At 36.2% G+C, this 15,659-nt stretch overlaps 1 long non-coding RNA gene across 2 annotated transcripts in view; it reads right to left on the bottom strand.

Annotated features, from left to right (window-relative positions):
* The window catches only part of LOC103095250 (uncharacterized), a 27,484-nt gene extending 26,615 nt beyond the window's left edge, over positions 1-869 (bottom strand). For both annotated transcript variants that reach the window (XR_008912178.1, XR_008912180.1), the window contains exon 1: positions 589-869. This is a non-coding gene — a long non-coding RNA (uncharacterized LOC103095250). The remainder of the gene's footprint in view (positions 1-588) is intronic.
* Positions 870-15,659: the final 14,790 nt, after the last annotated feature.

The following is a 15,659-nucleotide window of genomic DNA, read 5'->3' as shown; positions in this document are numbered from 1 at the left end:
GCTCTGGCTACAAAATGCCACTGAGTGGAATTCTTTGTGGGAATTTTGAAAATATTTTATAGGAGGTAAATGAGTGCCTTTCTTTAAGCATGAGATTTAGCTAGAAAATGGGTTCTTAAACCCCTGAGGCATAAATATTATGTTCTGGAACAAGCCATTCTTTTCTAATAGGTCAAGAGAGTCCCACAGAGAGAACCCTTCCAGACAGAAGCAATGCCCACTAAAAATGAAAACACTGTGAGATTCTCTTTCATTTTTCTGATTATCTGAATATTTGACAGTCACACCTGATGAATGCTAACAGCTGTTAGTCTGCACTTGATCTTGCCATAAAAAGAGAGCTTCATCTGTACACTAAATGACATAAATGATTGAATTGGCTCTAAAGAGCCATCCTCAATGAGTGAGAGGCCCCGGAAAGCAAAAACTGACCTTTTGCCCACTAACAAGGAGAAATACCTAGGCAGTGCGTCCAGCCAATGAGGGTGTGCTAGTTGGCCTAAGGCTTCCACACAGCAGGGCTTTTATCCATTGAGCCAACAGGATGGGGGCATTTTTTTTCAAAAAGAGAGATAACAAACACTTTACCTTAAAGCAACCAACTCTCAATTATCCAGAGCAGTGGGGGACTGGGTCACTCTGAATAATTGGAACATACAGATAAATCCTTTGATTTAGCCAGTAAGGCAGCCTCCCAGAATTCTAGAATTTTGAATGTAGAAGGAACCTTAGATGTGATTTAGTGCAGTGGTTCTTCATTTTCTATTGTGACATCTAAGTATGGTGAGTCCTATCAACGCCTCAAAATGTGATGTTCACACACACACACACACACACACACACACACACACACACATACACACATACACACACACACACTCACCCTCCAATCAAAGTAAAGAAAAACTCTGTCAACAAAAGCTGTTGCCTCTATGGAGTATCAAATTTGTTTTAGTTGAGCTAAAGACTATGAATAAGACGTAATACTCTGAAAAAGTTTCTAAGTTCTGAAGAATTGGAAATGATTTTAGATAAAATTTTGTCCAATCCTTTCACTTTCCAGAGAATATCACTGAGGTACAAAGAGGTACAGAAATGAAAATCACTCACCTACTTACTATTAAAGCATTGAACTCAGTTGTGCTAATCCCTAATGCAGTGAGTGATCAATTGACGATATACCATTTTTAGGACTATATGCCTTTTTTAGGACAAACAGGAAGTATTAAAATAACATAATATAACAGAAAAGCCAATTTGTTTTTAGGAAGCATGACTTTGGAGAGGATTAAACTATCTGTTCTCAAAGGTACCTTCCAGCCCAATGAGTTTATGATCTGTTCCTGACCTGGAACAAAAAATTTAAAAAGCCACCAAACTAGAATTCAAGAGAACTCCATTTCTGTCCTGATTTTACTTAATTTGTGGCATTTTAAGTTATTTTCTGTCACTGACCCTTATTGTTTCTTTCTTTAAAATAAAGTGGCTAGTTTACCTAATCCCTGCAGACCTTTCCATCAATAATATTCCCCGAGTTCCCAGGAATAAAAAGGTCACTTCTGTGGGTAAAATTGTTATTGCTGGAACCTGCCAGTGCCAGAACCAGAACCAAATCCAAACTGAAGCCTTAAAATTCGAAAACCTCAAGAGTAATAAAATAGATTCAAATAGGTAGTGCAGTGTATTATGCAACATCTGGAGTCATCTTCTTGAATTGAAATTAAGCCTCAGACCATATTACTAGCTCTGTGACCCTGGACAAGTCACTTAACTCTTTTTACATCAGTTTCCTTATTGTTTGTCTCAATTTTCTCATCTGCAAAATGAACTGGAAAATAAATTAGCAAACCACTCCATTATCTTTGCCAAGAAAACCCCAAATGAAGTCACAAAGAGTCAGAGCCTACTGTAAAAGTCATGGAACATCAAACGACAGGAAAGACTCTTCTTCCCATTAATGCTCCTTTTAAGGGTAAATTTTAGGGTCAAGACTGAATATATTTTTAGTGGCCGCTGTGACAAGGAAATCACTTTAAAAGACTGATATATATTAATTTAAGGTCGCCAAGGAATTCAGCTATGTAATTCCTAAATGAAAACTCAAGTCAGCAGTCAATCTTTTATGGAGTTTAATTACAACAGGATGAAGAAAGGAATTAGAGATAGAGAGAGAGAAAAGGGAGAGAAGGGAATAGGGCTTAAATACCCCTTCTGTTTAGGCTGGGCCAAAAGGCCCAAGCCCTTAGATAGCTGGGGCAAAGAAAAGAGATCAGTCCCTATTACTCACGTGACCAAAATGGAGAAACAGTCTCAGAGGCCCCACCTTCAGCTTCCTTCAGAGCAAGCTTCTCAGAGCACACTCCAACCACTCAGCCAAACTCCTCAACCACCCCCCTGAGTCTTCAGAGCCCTCTATCTTTAAGGAAACCATCCAAGTTCCCTCCCCTCAGTTCTCACATCTACCAATCACTGTCCATCAATTTCCCTGTGCCAATGGAGGCTCTAGCTTAACCCAGGACCGCCCAGAGGTCTCTGGCTTTGCACATGTCTGTTGAAGGTCATATTTTCAAATAATTAAATCTTTGATCCTTTGCTACAGCCCTTCCTAAATCCTGTTAACCTGAGTAGGGTAGAGATTGGAATAATTAAATTTTGATCTAGGCTGCAGCCCTTACTCAATCCTGTTAGGACTGAGTAGGGTGGAGATTGATTCCAAGTATCTCCATTGTATCAATTCTAAAATCAATTATGACTCAAAGAAATTCCTGTTCTATGCTTAAGCATATGTCAAAGTCCTTTCCATTGTTCAGCAAAAGGGTTCTGTCCTAAAGTAATCTTAAGAAGGGAGGAGGAGGAAACTCTCATGCCAATGGGGTTCACATTCCAATAGCCAAGACCCATTATCAATAGGAAATTTTTCAAGTATGAAATTTCCCAATGGTGAAATTTCCAACATTTATAAGTCTAAGAAATTTTGAGGTTTACACCACCAGGAATTTAAATTCTAAATCCCAATGAAATGCTCAAGTCAGAATAGAATTTTATGGTGGTTTATTTACAATAGAAGGAAGAAATTAAGAATGAGGGAGAAAGAAAGAAAAGGGTAGAAGATCTGCTCTGGCCTGGCCTGAGCCAGGAGGGAGTTCTGAGGCCTTAGCCAAGGGGCCTTCCCAGAAGGCTAAATCTAGTTTCGCTTCCAGCCAGGAGGTCTCCTCCAAGATGAGGGGCTTCCTTAGAGGCTAGTGCCTTCTGAAATCCAGGGAAAGGAGATTCAGCCTTAACGTTCATCACTTTGTTGCCTAAGAGAAACAGTCTGGGGTCACATGCTGGAGCTCCTCCAAGTCCAGTACCACCACCAAGGTCTCAAAAGACCCTCTCACAGGAAATGATGCTAAATATAAAGGCAGTTCTTTACATCAATTCCTGTGTCTCACATGTACCAATGGTGGCTTAAACTTGACTTAGGACAGCCCAGGGGGTCACTCAGTTGTTTCTGATTTGTCACTTGCTAGCACACTCAGGACACTGACCATCTTCCCCCACAGTTAATCCTTAAGTGGGGGTATAGACACTCCTGTTTGCTAAAATTCTAAGCAGGGTGGAGTAAATCTAAAATTCTCACTGCCCCTCCCCATCCCCCAATATATAGAACTGTCTTCTGATGTTTCAGTGTCAAAGAAAGTCAGAGACAGCTTTGAGGCTGCTATGTAGACAGATTCAAAGGCAAGATAAAGGATCTATAGACAAAATGGAGTTGTTTTAGCTTCCTTGGCTCCCCATACTTCCATTTTGCAGTCAGGGAGGGCTTCCTAGAGGACATGGGATTCTTACTAACTCTTGAAGGATTCATCATGAATTTATTCAGGGGTTACTATGTGCCAGGCTCTGTGCTAAGCACGACAGTGTGTAAGAATTAAATTAATATCCAATATTTCAAGTATTATATTTTTAAAGTTTATTATCTGACAAAATAGAACCAAGTGATTAAGTTTTCTATTTGCTCAAAATGCCTACTCCACCAAAGCTGCCAACAGGAAGGAAAAGAGCGAGACGTAATTCTACCCAATTTATATCCTGTCTACGTCAGCAGGTAACAACAGGGAATGAATGGGGTTTTGGGAATTGTAGTTTTTGCTAGGGATCATAGTTTTGTGGGGAATCATAATATTTTTGGTAACAGATTCTAATTTCACCAATGAAAAGCTTGAGTTCTCATTCTTAAGAGGGAGTGTGGGAGAGACTAAATAAAATATAAAATTTATATATGATTTGTTATATAAATAAATCAAAATAGAAATATATATATTTTTATTTGTGATACACAATATAATTAAAAAGTAATTATATATATATATTTATAAATATATCATTTACATAGAACTTGAAGGTATACCAAATGTTTTACATTTTATATCATTTGATTCTCACAACAACCTGAGAGTTAGGTATTATTATTATCCCTATTTTATAGATGAGGAATGAAGGCATAAGTGACTTGTCCAGGGCCTGGTGCCAGATTAATTCACCTTTCCATGACTCCAAATCCAGCAATATCTATCTCTATACTATTACTATGATATCAGAGGCAAAGCTTTAGCAGTGGGAGAGAGAAGGGGTCTGGGGATGAGAGGGAGACCCCTTAAAAGGGCCCCTTCCCAAAAGGATTTAATGGAATTATCATCTTTAAAAAGTGAATGGGAAATCCTTATTTTCACTTAGGATGAGAGAATTTTTTAAAGACAGTTTTGCTTGGAACACGTACAGTTTATTTTCTTTGTTTCAAATCATAGAAGAAAGCTGCACATGAAGGTGGAGAGGAGGAGATGTAATGCTGTGGTGTGACAGGTAGAAGCTTTGTCAGCATGGGGTGGAGAAAAGAATAAACAGATTCATTTGTCACTTTAAAATACCTCAATTCCAATTTCTTTTCAAAATGAGAGCAAGAACCCATTGAAACAATGTTGATTAGTAGGAACAGGTCTATTTTTAAATAATGGTAATTAACTCTAATTAAACTCCCCCTAAGTTCCCCAGCTTTGAGGTTGATTTTTTTAACATAACTAAAATAACCCAAAACCCCCCAAAAGAAAGACCAAATTTATTCATGAGGCTCCCTTTCCCCACAATTTTTGTCATTCTATTTAAAATACTATTTAAAATTTAAAAATTTAAAATGTCTCTCTCTCTCTCTCTCTCTTTCTTTCTTTCTTTCTTTCTCTCTCTCTCTCTTTCTCTCTCTCTTTCTCTTTCTTTCTTTCTATCTATCTTTCTGTCTAACTTTCTATAACAGCTTCCATTCATTGGGAAGGAAATGAGCTTCTCTTTGATTGGATTCAGGTACCAATGTTACAGTACTGCACCACAGCACTTTCTCTAATTTACACTTTATAAACAAGCCTAAATATATCCTCCCTGGAGCTGAAACAGTAATTCAGACTGTGTTCATTCTGGAACTTAAGGCAACATTTGAGATCTGAGGTTGGAAATTATGCCTAATATATGCAGTGTGTCTCCTTTGTAATGCTAATTAAAACAAAGACCAAAATACAAAACTATTCCAGTTGTGATCAACTACCAAGTCCCCACCTCCATTTTCATCAAAACAAAAGACAAAATACCATCTCCTAATTGAGTCTCTTGTAAATGAGTAATCAAATTGAGTTTTGATGAAGGAAGGACTAAACTTCTTTAAACCATAAGTAAAACACATGTAAACAAGAATTTGACCTAGGAGCTGACCTTGATTTAGATACTTTCATACATATACTTTAAAATAATTTAATGTATAGAAACTGGGAAACAAATAGCCTAAGTAGATGGTATGGGGATGAATTTTTTGCCAACAGAAGGGAATGTAGGGAAAAGAAGTAACCTGTCTCTTATTAGAAAAGATTACATCTTATTTTATTTCCAATAGCCTAATAACACTGCCTACATTATCCCTGTCCTTTCCTCCATGTGACAAACTTCCTGGTTTGCCCTCAGTTATTCTTTTTTTCCCTTCTTTCCTTCCTTCCTTCATTCATTCCTTTGTTCATTCTTTCCTTCTTACTTTATTTCCTAACTCCCTTCTCTCTCCCTCTTTCTTTTTCTTTTTTCTTTCTTTCTAAAGAATAATATATTATCTAACTGGGAAGCAACATGAACCATTTCATGATTTTTAATTAGTTCTAAATTCTTTTCTTCTATTAAGCCCCATTTTACTTATTTAGACATGAAAATTGGATCCTAAATATATATTTGAAATGGTGAATATAACATCTATAACATTTGAATATTTATGTGATTAACAACATTTTGCTTTATTAACTAGAATCTTTGAACTCAAGACATTAAGGAATCGTACTGCCCAGTGTTCATCTATATACTTTTTTCTAAAAAAATGAAACCAAACAAAAATAAACAAATAAATGAATGAATAACTAAGTAAGCTCAGATGAAGAAAGAATATTTTACAGAATTATCACCTGACTAGAGTATGGAATTTGTCTTTAATTATGTTAATTAGAAAATAGACTCTAAAACTGTGGATAATTTCCAACAGACTAGCAACATAATTTTTTTATGTTTAGTAATCGGTTACAGAACTGTGAAATTTCCCATTGGTACCATTACTAATTCATAAAATTCATTCTTATAAATGTAGGTTAGGCTCTATTTATATAACAGCCATTTGTAATTGTCTTCCTTTGGGTGAAATGATGGATCAAGTGCCTGCCATTGTCTATAGGTAAAACGATTAGAAGAATGCCGTTATTAGAATTCTCAGTGGCAAAGTTCTCTCATTGGCACAATCATCCTGAAAAAGGGAAGGTTCAGAAGACATTGGCAAGGATGAAACTATTACCAACCTATTGACAAAGGCAGCATCCCAAAGTAGCATTGTTTCTTCTGAGCTTAAGAACTCAGATCATAATAGCCCAGTACATAAAACTTATACTTACATTTAATCCTTGCCCTTGACTCATATTATAGATTATAAACACTGTGTATATACAAATAGAGGTTTATTTAATTTAAAAGATCACATTGTCTAAAGTGTTGGGGTGGAGAAGGTAGAGATGTCATGCAAACAATTATGTATAAAAGCACTATATATCAATGGAAATTATCTGTAGAGGGAAGTTGCTAGAAATAAGGGAGATCAGAAGCAATTACTATAGATAGTAGGATTATAGCTTGTAGGAAGCTAGTCAAGGTAGAAAGCGGAATGAAAAAAGGCAGAGAATACTAAGCGCAGTGGACAATGCATTCTTACTATGTGTGTGTGTGTGGGAGCCAGATATGAGTCTTATTCAAGGAATAACAAGGAGGACAATGTCACTGGATCACAGAGTATAGAGGATTTTAAGATGTAAGAAAAGTAGGAAGATAGGGAGCATCAAAAAGAGAATTTTGTATATGATCTTGGATATCTGAGGAGAAAACTATATATATTCCTGGTAAGGGAATATTCACTGGATCAACTGGTCAACTCAAAGGTGTGGAGTAGGAATTCCACTAAAAAGAGAACTTTTGTTTGATTTCTCAAAGGCTTAGTTACAAATGTTTTTATTTTGTGATTTGTTCTTTTCTTTTCTTTTTTGGATTAAATAAAAATCATACTTTATTTGTTCTATTGTTATACTGAGTCCTTGCAAAGGAGTTGGGAGTCATTTTATCTCTAGAAGTGTAGACATCAACTAAATTATTATATACCCTGGGAAGACATGGAGTCAGGGAATCATTTGTGAATATTTCCTATATGTGAATAGTTCCTGAAAACCAAGCGCTTTAGTTCTCTATGGTTTACATTACCCAAAGGAACCATTCTGGATCCAGGAAAAGCTTCTAACTAGATTTCCCTGAACAATGCTCTGACAGAATATCGTCTCACTCCACTGTCTGCCATATCATCAACACACTCATAAAGTCACAGCATATGTTGCCAGTTTGAGAACACTAGCCTAGAAGGCTGGATTCCTTCTGATTTTATTTGTTGCCGCAGAATGACAGTTGATAAGTGCGGTTCTGAGGAAGACTGTCAGCAGGTACTACCTTAGTATCTTCCTGCTGAGAGCAGCACCTCCAAACAGAGTTTTCTGGTGTGATCAATATATTTCATCAATATTCTGATTGGATAAGTTTCAGAACTAGTGCTAGTCTTGATCATGATTCTATATGAACTCTCCATATTCAGTAGTCCTCTCTTCAGATGAATTGATTAGATCCTTCATATGAGACTCAGCTTTATTGGATACATTATTTTACATTTATGTATTCATTTATTTATCTTCATAACACCAATGTAAAGTAACAAAGGAAGATTATGTTTTCCTTTTTTTTTCCTTTTCATGTTTCAAAATTGCTTGGACGTAATCCCCAGTTCTTGAAGGCAATACCAACAATACAGAAGAGATCCCTCTAAACTGGAAAATCACTTGCAGATTGTAATTTGAAATTTTTCCACTTGGGGAAAGCACAGGAAGTCAAGATAAATTAAATAGAGAAGTTGAGAGGACAACTTGGAGACATCTTTAATTTTGGACATATGATAGATCAAAAATAGACCAGGAGTAAACACTGAGTATTAGTAGTGGGTGAGTACTTGTACTAGAAGGCTCAGGTATGGGCACTTATGTGAGCAGACAGCTGAAGGAAAAAGGTTCTTTTTTCCAGGGATCTTACAAGAACTGCATCTCCCTCCCCCCTATCCAATGTAATAATCTCTTCAAACTTCAAATTCCTCTTTGCTCCTGGTCATCCCCTTGTTCACACCAAAAGGGACTTTCTAGCCTAATCAAACTTCTCAGATGCCTTTAATATCTTAAATCCCCTCAGAACCAACAGAATGACAGTGTAGGTCACTCTGGTCTCAAATTATTGAATGGGTTTTGGTAAATCAGAGGAACTTCTGCTCAATACTATAACCAACTTAAATAAGATCACCATAAGTGCTTTATTTCATCAGGTCACAAAAACCAAATCTTATCACAATAGTACAGACAATTCTGTGGGGTGTGTGTCGCAATAATCTAGAAATCACATTCTAAGACAAAGAATTATCCTAGGACACCACAACGGTACTACTAGAGGTATAACTAATGCAGGATGGAGTTAGAGAAGCACTCGACTTATTTTTATGTACTAAATTTAGTTTCTTCCACAGAAAGAATATAAATATTATCAGCAGCCTGAGGTAAAGCTATAGTAACCCCTACCAGTTATTGTTGTAGTGTTGGGTATAGAATCCTTGATTAATTTGATCTATAGTTAAGTATCAGCCAAGTAAAATATACAGAACATAATCAGAAGAATTTTGGTCATTAGGTGATGAATAATTTTTGTAGCCGTTGAAAACTTAGGAAATGATATTAATTAGTGGAAACAGACTAGGTAAAATCCTAAATCTTTTGAAGAATTAGTGAATATTTAAAGATGAATAAGCAAGTGCATATAAATGGTATCTGAGGTTCTTTCTATCTCTTGTGTTCTGATGGAGTCTAAAAATCTATAAGTGCATGAAATTAAGTGAACAGTAGAATGTAAGATCTTTGAGGGCAGAAACTCATCTTCATTTTTTCTTGGTATCTTTAAGATAGCCAAATTCCTTGCACCTATTAGTCATTTAATCATTTTTTGGATAAAATAGGATCGGACATACTCATGGTCACAATCAGAATCATAAGAGAGCAAAAGTAGGTGTCAGGAAATCTGGCTTCCATTTTTGTGTTTCACTATCTAGTTCTGCCTTAGGGTTAAAATAAAATAATACTTTCAATAAGCATGAAATCAACCCCTCAACTATATATATATATATACAATAATCTGATGAATGGAGTTCTTCAGATGTGTAGAAACTTGGCTTACAATCCCTTCCCTCACTCTACTCCTACTGTTCCTGCCTATATTCTTTATCGCAGTGAAGACAGAATTAAAATGACCTTAGTTGAGGGTTAATTAGCTGTTACTATGTCAATGTGTGAGTCTCTGGAAATGTTGGCCATTACTAAAGGAACTGTTAGCTCTTGGGATAATAAGGTGCTAATGACATCACAGTAATAAACCCACAGAGATTTAGGCAGTAAAAAGAAAATGTGTCCAATGTGAAGCTCAGGTCTTTATGTGTAAGCACGCCCAGAGTCTATAAATTGAATGTAGTATCAACAAAATATAAAGTAGAAACAGATTTTCCTTGGAAAATGGAAGCTTTTCACAGGACCTCAGTTCAAATACCATCTTTGCCAGGTAGTATCTGTGTGACTTTAGGCTAGTCACTACATGTCTAGACAGGAGTTTCATCTATAAAATGAGAGAGCCTCATTAGCTTGCACCTAAAGTCCCTTCTAGCTCTAAGTTTAAGAATCTATGACTTTCTAGTCTCTTTGGATATCTTTAGACAGTAATCAGAGACAAAAAGTACCCTGTTTTGAGTCCACAAAAGGAGAGGATTGTTTCCAACTGTATATTATCTATTTATGTAATTAAAGAAACTTTCTTATGAATTGGCAGATCTTTAAGGTACATTAATCTATGAGAGAGAGAGAGAGAGAGAGAGAGAGAGAGAGAGAGAGAGAGAGAGAGAGAGAGAGAGAGAGCATCAATTTAAATGTTCACTCTTTACTAGTCACTGTTCTAAGCACTGGTTATGGAAATAGTAATAAAAAGGATAAACCTACCAGAAGAAGCTTATATTTTAATGAGAAAGACAACATATAAAATGATAGTGGAAAGGGGAGGGGAGGGAAAGAAAGACTGTAAATTTGGAGGTGGGAAATATGAGAAAGTGAGGAGTATGAATGTGTGAGCATAGTCTGAGCATCAGACAAAATTGTGTTCAGGGACAGTGTCATACCACTCGGTAAGAAGTTTACCATGGGACCAAGAATCTTGAAAATAGAAGATACAGAAGCCAAAGATGGTTAGAACATATAGTCCAGCCCACAACTGAGCAGAGATCCCTTCTAGAGCATCATAGGCAACAAAATCATACAGATTAGCAGAAAGAAGTATAAGGAAGGTGATTGGTTCTCCATTAAAGATAGTTCATTTACCTTTTCATTGCTTTACCTCTTCTTCTATTTCTTAATAAACTCGTTTGAAAAAATCATCTTTAACAGGTGCCAATATTTTCTTTCCTCTCTTCTTAACTCCCTTTGCTCTAACTTCTGACCTCATTATTCAAATAAAACTGCTCTCTCCAAAGCTAGGGATGATATCTTAATTGGCAAATCTCACAGCCTTTTCTTGATCTTCAATTCTCTTGACCTCTCTATAGCCTTTAAAATTGTCAATTACTCTCCTCCTGGATGCTCTCTTCTCTATAGCTTTTCATGAAACAGCTCTCTTCCAGTTCTTCTGCATGTCTGAACTTTTTTTCTGTCTCCTTTGCTCGATCTTCACCTCTATCATTAACCATGGAAATCCCCCAGTGCTCTGTCATGGGTCCTATTTTCTTCTTCTATAAAATTTCCTTTCTATTCTTTCATAAGCTTTCATTATTTCAATGACAATCTTGTTGGGGGAAAATAGAAGCCATGATCATTATTGCATAGTGATGTTCTATTAATGTAGAAATTCTACAACCACCTAGTTGCCTAACATTAGAAAATCCATAATTGTTATAAGGACAATAAAGTGGTTGGTCTCATTCACTTTTCTAATGACCTCTTGCTGTCCTTGAATTAGAAATCCTTTAGTTTTGTCTTAAACTTTTGTCTTTCACAACCATAAAAGTATTGGTCTCTCCCCCTACCCCACCTCCTCTTTCCCTTGTTCTGATAATAAATCTAGTCACTTGCATTCAAAATGCTTCCCTTTACTACTTGGATTATTCCCCTTCCTTCCAGACAAATTGTTAATCCTTTGTGCTTCTTACTGTGTGATTTTCACTTTGCTTCTCTGAAACTTGATTTTGTGGATAGTACTAACATCTCTGGAATTTATTTGTGGCAAAGCTAGAGATGAGAAGAGAAAAATGGACTATGACGTATGTGACTCAAGTGACAACATGGGAGAAATACTACTTGGGATGAAAGGGTGGTGGTGGGTTTCCTAGAAGACATTTCCATTGAGGAATTTAGGAGCTGGGGGACCAGAGACCTACCTGCACAATCAAAGGGTTTCATGACTTTAGAAATTCCATTGAACTTTTTGTTGCCTCATTTCTCTTGGATGTGAAGTGTTTGTTCTACTACCTGCCCTCTTTCCACTTCAAAAAGATGACAAGAGCCTGGGAACAGGAAGCTATTAGGCATCATGGTGATGCATATTTATTCAAACTATTATATCTTTTTAAGCTGAGATGAAAATCTAAGAGAAAAAAAGATATCTGATGTAGCCCTGATGATTACAATGAAAACACAATTATTAATTTTTAAAGTGTCTCAAATGTAATAATAAAAAAACTGCCTCTTGACAGTTTAATGATGCAATGTAGAGAAGTTAAAGGAATCATCATTTGGAAACTGGAAATTAGGGTTTTTAAAATATTGTTATGATCCTGATTATTTGGCTGAATATAAATTCAGCAAGGCTTTTGCCTGCATATCTGTCACCCATACAAAACACCTACTGATGTCAAGGGAAGGTCTTCTTTCACAACTGAAGCCTGCCTGTTGTCTTTTATTTACTAAAATTCCTAATTTCTCTTGCTGATTAGGACCAATTTTAATTATTCCTTGGGAGGAAATTACTCTTTTCCAGAGTATGACTAATGGACATTTGGAAGTGAAGAATTAAGCTGGTGGAGGGCATCTCAGTCCAGAGTGACTTCCCTCAACTCTGGGAACTCTCAGTAGTGGTTACTTTGGAGAGAAATTCCCATGGTTGAGGTTAGTGTGAAAAGCTTCAGGGAGTCAAGTCTATAGGCTGTTGTGCTATGAGGAAAATTTGGGTTAGAGGAGATCTTGATGTAGTTAGTATGTCAAAGGGATGGTCTTCGATCATCTTGTTAAGTTAGAAAAGCTAGAGGTATAAGAAAAAAGAACAAGAAAGCCTTAGGCATCCTATTTTGTGCAAAATGGTGAGGGCTTAGAAGAATGGTGTGTGTCTTTGGAGAATTCTTTGGAACTGATATGTGCTGTGAGCTATCTGAACTTTGGAAACTCATGGAAAACATGAGAGAGTTTGACCAATGACGACTACATCACAAAGTTAGTAAGGACTATTTTCTTTAGGCTACCAGAGACATGTTGTTGCCATGTTTGGATACCTTAACAGAAGACATCATGACACTCTAACAGGCAAATGAAAGATGAGAACAAAGATGAAAATTTAAAAGAAAAAACAACAGCAAAAATGATAGCAAAATTAGTATCGAAAACTGGTAGAGACCTTTAGTCATTGTGAAAATCAATAGTTCGGACATATTTGAAGACTCCTTTGGCAGAACCACAGATGCCGCATCCCCAGCTTCCTAACACTGCTTGTCATTCCTGGTTGATTACATTATTATATTTTATCATACCCAAAGTACTTTTAAAAAAACATTGATAGAAGATGAAAAAGTCATCTTGTTTAATGATGTAGGATCACGTGAAAATCAAGAATGTTTGATAAAAGCGGTTCTCTAGTTTTATGAAAATTCCAGTTATTTGAGAACAAATTAAACTCACTATAATGAAGAAAAATAGACTTACCCAGAAGACCAATACATTTCATGGATACCCTGATGGGAAACAGATTCATAGAAGAAGATTGGTTACATGATCACTATACCTGGGATAATAGATAGCAGGGTGGTACAAGACATAGAATACTGAAACTTGATTCAGGAAGACTTGCATTCAAATTCGACTTCAGATGTGTGTGATCCTAGGTAAATCATTTAATATCTACATGCCTCAGGGTTTTTTTTAAAATCTAGAATGAGGAAATAATAACAGCACTGGCTATAATAAACTATCTTTGGTTGGGGTGAGGTTCAAAAGAGATACTTATAAAACATTTTACCACATTAAAAGTGCTGTATCGATGCCATTATTTTGGTGTTATTTCATTATTCACTATGTGAGACAGCTAGGTGATATGATGGTTAGAGAATAGGACCTGAAATTAGGAAGATCTGAGTTCAAATACTTATTAGCTGTATTCCCTTCTCTCTTCCCCATTATCTTATTTATTCTTAGAGTTGGAGGTACCACAGATTTCAGTGCTATCAATACAATGCAAAATCTCCCTTTATAATATCTCTAAAAATCATCACAAGCTTCTTAAACATCTCCTACCATTGGAAACTCTTACTTCTTGAAGTATCCCATTACATGGCTGAATAGTTTTAATGACTAGAAAGTCCTTCCTTGTATTATGTTGAAATCTATATTTGTATAACTTGCTTGCAGGACAAATAAGGCAGTTATTCTCTTAAGTTTTTGCTGGTTGCAATAGAACCTGTCAGAGGCAACAGCTAAGATATTTGAGTAAGTTAACAATGAAAAGTGTAAATGCCTGAAGGGAAAAGGTCCTCCAAACCCTTAAGTATAATGCATGTTTGTACTTTATTTCCATCTTTCCCAAAACTTCTCATTTCCTCCTTTTTCCTCGTTAAAATAAGACAAAACAAAAATACTTGGATAGGTAGAAGAAATATTATTTCCACTTAAATAAATTGTTTTTAAGGCTAAGAAAGAGCACTTACATGAGGTAACATAGTTAATAGAACCAACAGGATTTGGACTCTGATTTCAGGCACTTGGTCTTTGTACTCTATTGTCCTTCTGATTCTTGGACTAGATAGCAACAAATGGAAGGGGACTCCTGAAATAAATGGTGAAATAAGTCCTGATAATTCAACTATTTGAGGTTTTTTTAAAAAGTTTAAAATTTCTAAAGCTAAAAGTAAATAAAATGTTGCTAGTTGCAATAACTTCTCAAATCTACCTATGAAGATGAAGAAATATCTAGTTAAACTGGGAACTCTACCAAGCAGAATTCACTTGGGAAGGAAGGGAATCTGATCTTCCATAAAGGAATAGAGACCTTTCTACAATGTTGGCTCGACCATGAGTGGTCAATGGAGCGTCTTTGCTGTCTTTGTTTGGCCCTACGTGACATACAATTTTTAACAGTGACTTGAAGAAATACCTTGACAACAGGTTAAGCTGTTTTTCAGATGGCACAAAGCTAGAGAGGAAAACTAACATTAGATGCCCGTTGGGATATAAAATTATCATGACAGTCTAGAGTAATGTACTCACTTCAAAGAGAAGAATTTTAAAGTAAATAAATGCAAAATCTCACATTTAGATGGAAATAGTCAACCTCACAAAGATAAGATGGAGGAGGCATGACTAGATAGCAGTTTGTCTGAAAAAATGATCGAAGAGTTTTAGTGAACCATAATCTGATTATGAGTTACCAACATGATATGGCAACCAAAAATGCTAAACTGATCTTAAGTTGCATGCACGGAGAGGCTCTAGGATTTAGTCGGTGACAGCCTTGCTGGCTTCTTTCCTGGGTCAGACCACATCTGCCATATTATGTTCATTTTGTAGCACAACAGTTTAGGAAGGTCAATATAAAGGAGAATATACCATCTACAAGACGGGAATTGAGATGGTTAGGGTCTTACCTCTAGGACTAATGAGTTCCAGATGTTTAACTAGGAAAAGAGAAGACTCTTAAGAGCTGACAATTGTCTTGAAGTAGATGAAGGATAACAAGGGAGAAAAGATTTT

The sequence above is a fragment of the Monodelphis domestica genome, chromosome 1, assembly GCF_027887165.1.
Source record: "Monodelphis domestica isolate mMonDom1 chromosome 1, mMonDom1.pri, whole genome shotgun sequence".
Lineage (NCBI taxonomy): Eukaryota > Metazoa > Chordata > Mammalia > Didelphimorphia > Didelphidae > Monodelphis > Monodelphis domestica.
The sequence above is the reverse complement of the archived record's forward strand: the minus strand, read 5'-3'. Positions and strand labels throughout refer to the sequence as shown.